The sequence below is a fragment of the Choloepus didactylus genome, chromosome X (genome assembly GCF_015220235.1).
Source record: "Choloepus didactylus isolate mChoDid1 chromosome X, mChoDid1.pri, whole genome shotgun sequence".
Lineage (NCBI taxonomy): Eukaryota > Metazoa > Chordata > Mammalia > Pilosa > Megalonychidae > Choloepus > Choloepus didactylus.
Window position 1 is genome coordinate 91,685,551 of NC_051334.1, and position 6,778 is coordinate 91,692,328.

The 6,778-nt window shown below is 40.1% G+C and overlaps 1 pseudogene; it reads right to left on the reverse strand.

The window, feature by feature from the left end:
• Window positions 1-2,105: 2,105 nt before the first annotated feature.
• Window positions 2,106-2,716, reverse strand: LOC119523861 (annotated as a pseudogene).
• Window positions 2,717-6,778: the final 4,062 nt, after the last annotated feature.

A 6,778-nucleotide genomic window follows, 5' to 3' on the forward strand; every position in this document is an offset into this window, starting at 1 on the left:
CTGTTCTGTTTAGTGTATGTTGCACTTCTTGGATCCATAATTTTATGTCTTTCATAAGAGATGGGAAATTTTCATTGATTATTTCCTCTATTATTGCTTCTGCCCCCTTTCCCTTCTCTTCCCCTTCTGGGACACAAATGACACATAAGTTCTTGCTTTTCATTTTGTCTTTAAGCTCCTGGAGACATTGTTCATATTTTTCCATTCTTTTCTCTATCTGTTCCTATGTGTGTAGGCTTTCAGCTGCCTTGTTCTCCAGTTTCTGAGTGTTTTCTTCTGCCTCTTGAGATCTGCTGTTGTATGTTTCCAGTGTGTCTTTCATCTCTTGTGTTGTGCCTTTCATTTCCATAGATTCTACCAGTTGGTTTTTTGAACTTTCAATTTCTACCTTATATATGTCCTGTGTTTTCATTATATGGTTCAGCTCTTTTGCCATATCTTCCCTAAACTTTTTGAATTGACTTGTTAGTTGTTTCAATTCCTGTATCACAGTTGAAGTGTAAGTTTGTTCCTTTGACTGGGTCATAACTTCATTTTTCTTAGTGTTGGTTGTAGTTTTCTGTTGTCTAGGCATGGTTTCCTTGGTTACCCCAATCATGTTTTCCCAGACCAGATCAGGCTCAGGTCCCAGAAGGAAGAAATATTGAGTATCTGGTTTCCCTGAGGATGTATCTTAGAAAATTTTTACACCCTGTGATGCCTCAGGTCTCTGTGCTTTTCTGCTCAGAAGGTGGTCCATGTCAGCCAGTAATTCTTGACTGGTGTAAGGAGGTGTGGCTGTTTTTCCCTAGTTCTGAATGGGAGGTGGATAGTAGAGCTGGGCCCCACCCATTTCCTCCTAGAGAAGATAGTCCCCCCAGGGGGAAGTCATTAGCATTTCAATAGTCTCTCTCTGCCTGTGCTATACCCTTGTCTGGGTCACAGCACTGGGAACTGAAAATGGCTGAGACTTTCTCCACTGAGCTGAAAAAGAAACAGAAATTCCCCTTCAGAGCAAGTCTGAGGTGACCCTCTGACTCTCCAAGGTCAGTCATCACCCAAAGCCTCTGTCTGCTTGTTGGGGATTTGTACCTAGTAGTGAGCAGTTCACACTCACTAATTAAAACCCCAGTTGGAGCTCAGCTGAGCTATAGTTGCTTGCTAGGAGAGAGCTTCTCTCTGGAACCATGAGGCTTTGCAGCTCAGACTGTGGGGGAGGGGTCTCCCAACTTGGATCTGCAGTTTTTACTTACAGATTTTATGCTGTGGTCTTGGGCATTCCTCCCAATTCAGTTGTTGTATGATGAGTGGACAGTCTCATTTGTCCCCCTGAAGTTATTCCAGATTATTTCCTAGTTGTTTCTGGTTTTTTAAGTTGTTCCAGGGGGACTACTTAGATTCCACTCCTCTCTATGCTACCATCTTAGAACTTCCTCCCCAATTGATTTTTTAACATTTCCCTTGTACCAGAAAAAGTGAAAGCAAGAATTAAAAAAAGCAAGTGTAAAAACAGAACAACCAAATTGTCCTCCTCTCCATTCTTCCTTTAGTTTTTTTTTTTGCCCCCTTTTTTCTATTCATCCATCCATACACTGGACAAAGGGGAGTGGGATACACATGGCTTTTCCAATCACATTGTCACCCCTCATAAGCTACATTGTTATGCAATCATCTTCAAGATTCAAGGGTTCTGGGTAGTAGTTTGATAGTTTCAGGTATTTACTGCTAGCTATTCCAATTCATTAGAACCTAAAAATGGTTATCTATATTGTGCATAAGAGTGCCCACCAGGTGACCTCTCAGCTCCTTTTGGAATCTCTCAGCCACTGAAACATTGCGTTAGAAGTTGAAGTTTTAAAACACTGTCAATATCATCCTTTGCAATTTAGTCTGAATTACCTTAGTCTTAACCAAGTCCATTTCATTCATATCTCTAAATCAAGTCTGATCTCTGTTTCAGCTTCTTCAACAGTTGCTGTATTAGTTAATCCTGAACTTCATAGATGCCAACCTCTGGCTCTGAATCTCAGGTGTCACATAGATTTTTTTTTTCTTTTCAAGTAACTTTTATTTCTTATTTACAACAGAATTGGGTCTTTATTCTTCATATTTGGGGACATTTGTTATCAGCAGCCAGATGGAAAGGTTGTGGTGAAGTCAAACTCATTCTGCCCCAGCCACAGCTCTGGAAGCTTATTGGCTCAATCCAGTCACAGTTCCACCACCAGCAACATCAGCACCTCATCATTGACTGGCTCCAAATTGGTGATAGCAGGGCTCCTGGCACTGGTAAGAAGGAGTATTCCCACCCCTCCTGTCTGAGCTGCAAAGCCCCAGTTTTGCAGGGACCCTGCCTCACTGGGTTGGCCTGGAGTGGCAGTAGCCATCCCATAATACTGGCTATTAAGTTTCTGCAGCTGCCTACTGGCCATCAGGTGAGGGGTGGGATGGTGGTAGTAGAGCTTATTGGAGATGGAGATTGGTAGGAATTTGTGGGATCCCCACTGGCCTTAGTTCCATTTGAGGCCACCCCAGGGCAGTGCAGAATGGCTACTGCTTTATGGTCTTTCATCCCCAGGTTAGTGCAGGCCAAATATCTCATCTCATGATTGGTATCATCCTTCACAGGTGAGGTGCCACCCCTGATATCAAGTGCAGGCCTCAATATAGTTGACATTTCAGAGCCTTGGCAGAAGTTGGATAAATTGGTGGGAGATTATCCTGCCAGCTGGAGATCTTGTGCTCTGCAAAGTCACCTGCCAGAGGGCCCCATCAGTTATTGGTACCTTCCTTGGCCGTCTTCCTCCTTGGCAGAAACAGCAGGCTGCTGAGGGCAGCCAGGCAGGGTGAGCCTTCTTTTGGTAGCTCAGCAGTGCTGCTTCTTTATTTTTTTCACTTTTAATAAAGTTATTTTAGTTGGCTTGCTGGGGATACACATTTCTCCCTTAAAATAAGAAGGTTTTGAATTGAGTCAATTTCATCTTTATTCTCTTTTTTCTCCACCATATAATAGTCCCTACACCATCTTAGCCACTGCATTTTCTTTTCTTCCTCTTTTTTCCATACCAAAATGGAGGAATGGGGAAGTCAACAAGCACAGCATAAAAACAGGATGCTCAGAGTAGTCAGATTATAAGGCAGTTTTATTGAATTAGTTGCATGTAAGAGAAGTTCCAGGGACCAATGAGGCTATACACAAACAGTTCAGCATCTTAGAACTTAGAAATAACCATTACAACTCATGAATAGATGTGACTATTGTAAGAGCTTTCAATCTAGGAACCTTTACAATAAGCCTTCCCCTGATAACCCTTGCTCTCTGGTTCAATTACCAGAGTATGCACATAACAGTCCATATTAGTGAGGCATTATAATGTTTGTTGTTTCATTTCTGGCTTATTTCAATCAACATACTGTCCTCAATGTCCATTCACCTAGTTGCAGACCTCACAACTTCCTTCCTTCTTGCCACTGCACAATACTTCATTGTATACACCACAGTTCACTATTCCATTTATCAGTGTACCATTAACCTAACTCCATCTATTGAAATTTGTGAATACTGCCACCATAAACATCAATGTGCAAATGTCCATTTGTATCCCTGTTCTCAGTTCTTCTAAGTATATACTCAATAACAGTGTTTCAGGACAATATAGCAACCCCAAGTTTAGCTTTTGGTGGAACCACCACACTGCCTTCCAGATGGGCTGCACATTCTTCTTCCCCACCAACAGTGATTATATGCATGCCTCTCTCCACATTTTCTCTAGCACTTGTATCATCTGTTTATTTTTAAACAGTTTTATTCACAGACCACACAATCAATTTTAAGTAAAGAATAAAGAAATCCAGTATAATCACAAAATTATGCATTCACCACCACTAACTGTATGAGGACATTTTGATTTCTTCTGCAATGAAACAGGAAGAGGAGAAAAAAATGAAGAATAAAATAAAAGAAGAAAAACTAAAATGGAATAAACATAAAATACAATGAAAACCTCAGACAACAAAACAATATCAAGAATCCCATACCACTCCCTTAAATATCCCTTTTATAGACATTTAGCTTTGGTATATTGCCTGTGTTCCAATGAAGGGAAGTATGTTACAATATTACTGTTAACCATAGACTCTAGTTTGCATTGATTGTATTTTTCCCCATACCATCGAATTTTCAACACCTTGCAAAGTTGACATTAATTTGTTCTTTCTAATGTAAAACATTCTCATCTTTGAACATGTAAAAACCATCATTGACCGCTCTAGGTTTTGCAATGTTATACAATCCCAGTCTGTATCTTCTGTCTTTCCATCTGGTGTAATTCATGCTCCTAGCCTTCTTCTTTCAACCACACTCACGTTCATCTTTGTTCAGTGTACTTAAAATATTGTATTGCCATCACATAGTATTGTGCTATCCATTTATGGATCTATACAATGAATCCTGTTGACCATTCTGTACTCCTTCAGCATGAAAGGCCCCATCTCTACCCAATTTCTATCTTATGATAACCTGTGTTCTCAACTTTAACTCTCCAAGTTCACACATTAATGTAAATTTGTATCAGTGAGAACATACAATATTTGTTCTTTTGTTTCCAGCTGATTTTGCTCAACATAATGTATGCTGTCTATCATTTTGTCTTTTGGATTTCATACACCATCCTTATTTTATTTTTATTTTACTCTCTCTTTTTACCATTAATGATAGTCTTCATTTCTACACTCCTCTCCAAACTTCTCTCTCCTGTCTTTTCCTATATGCCTGCAGCGTTCCCTTTAGTATTTCTTGTAGAGCAGGCTTTTGTTCAAAAACTTTTTCAGTGTCTGTTTGTCTGAAAATATTTTAATCTTTCCCTCATTTTTAAAATTAAATTCAGTTCTATTGAGATATATTCAAGCACCATACAATCATCCATGGTGTACAATCAACTGTTCACAGTACCATCATATAGTTGTGCATTCATCACCCCCATCTATTTTTGACAATTTTTCTTACACCAGAAAGAATCAGAATTAGAGTGAAAATAAAAGTTAAAAGAACACCCAAGTCACCCCACTCATCCTACCCAAATTTTCATTTACTTTGTGTCCCCATTTTTCTATTCATCCATCTATACACTGGGAAAAGGGAGTGGAATCCACAAGGTTTACACAATCACACTGTCACCCCTTGTAAGTGACATTGCTATACAATCATCTTCAAGAGTCAGGGCTACTGGCCTGGAGTTTGATAGTTTCAGGAATTTACTTCTAGCTATTCCAATACATTAAAACCTAAAAAGGGTTATCTATACAATGCATAAGAATGTCCACCAGAGTGAACTCTCAACTCCATTTGAAATCTCCCAGCCACCAAAGCTTTATTTTGTTTCACTTCACATCCTCCTTTTGGTCAAGAAGATATTTTCAATCCCACAATGTCAGGTCCACTTTCATCCCTGGGAGTCATATCCTGTGTTGCCAGGGAGATTTACAACCCTGGGAGTGAAGTCCCAAATAAGGGGGAGGGCAATGAGTTCACCTGCTGAGGTGGCTTAGCTAGATAGAGAGGGCAACATCTGAGAAACAAAGAGGTACTCAAGGGGAGACTCAGGCACAATTATAAGCAGATTTAGCTTCTTCTTTGCAGTAACAAGATTCACAAGAGCAAGCCCCAAGACAGAGGGCTCAGCATACAAAACTGTCAGTCCTCAATGTTTGTGAGAACATCAGCAACAGTCCAGGTGGGGAAGTCCAACACTTCCACAATTTCCACCAGCTCCTTCAGGGGTGGGTGCTGCATATATATTTTTATTCTCCACTCAAATTACTTTAGGATCTGTTACTATTTCATTCTAATCTATAGAGACCTACCATAGATCACTTCCTAGTCAAAGTTCCATGTATTCATGGTGTTTGAACAAACTGCCTGTAGAAGTTATATTGTTTAGAAAATATAGATCTTCCACCAAATAAACATCTCTTCCCTTGGTCTCACATGGAAATTGAAGGTTTAACATACAGTCAGTTTCAACCTTTACACTTTTGGTCCAATTTGCCCTTGTCTTAACCAGATCTGCTTCATTCATATTGTTAATTGAAGTCTGGGCTCCTTTTCAGCTTTTTTTTATACAGTTGCTGTATGTGCTACTACTGACATTCATATCTGCTAAGAGCTAGCTCTGAGTTTCAGCTGTCACACAGAAGCCCAATGATCCAGAGGCCAATTAGGTTGTACACAATGGGATCAGCATCTCAGCGTTTGGAGATAGCCATTACAATTCAGGAATAGATTTGACTGCTGTAAGAGCTTACAATCTAGGAACTATTGCAATAATCATTCCCCTGTTAGGCTGTGCTATAAGATTCAATTCTGAGTTTACACATTGTAGTTAGTCCTTATTGGTGAGGCATTATAGTGTTTACCTTTGTTTCTGGTGTGCTTCACTCAGAATGCTGTCTACAGGATCTATTCATTTCATTGTCCGTCTCACAGCTTCACTCCTTCTGGTAGTTGCTCAACATTCCATTGTATGCATACATCACAATTCACCATTCTGTTCCTCAGTCGATGTACCCTTAGGCCACCACCACCCATTGCAAATTATGAATACTGCCTCCATGAACACCAGTGTGCCAATGTCCATTCATGTCTCTGCTCTCAGATCTTCCAAGTACATACCCCATAATGAGGTTGCAGGACATTATGGCCCCCACATACTTAGCTTCTTGTGGAACAAACACACTGACCTCCAGAAAGGGTAAACCACTCTGCCTCCTTATCAACAGTAAATAGGTACATCCCTCTCTC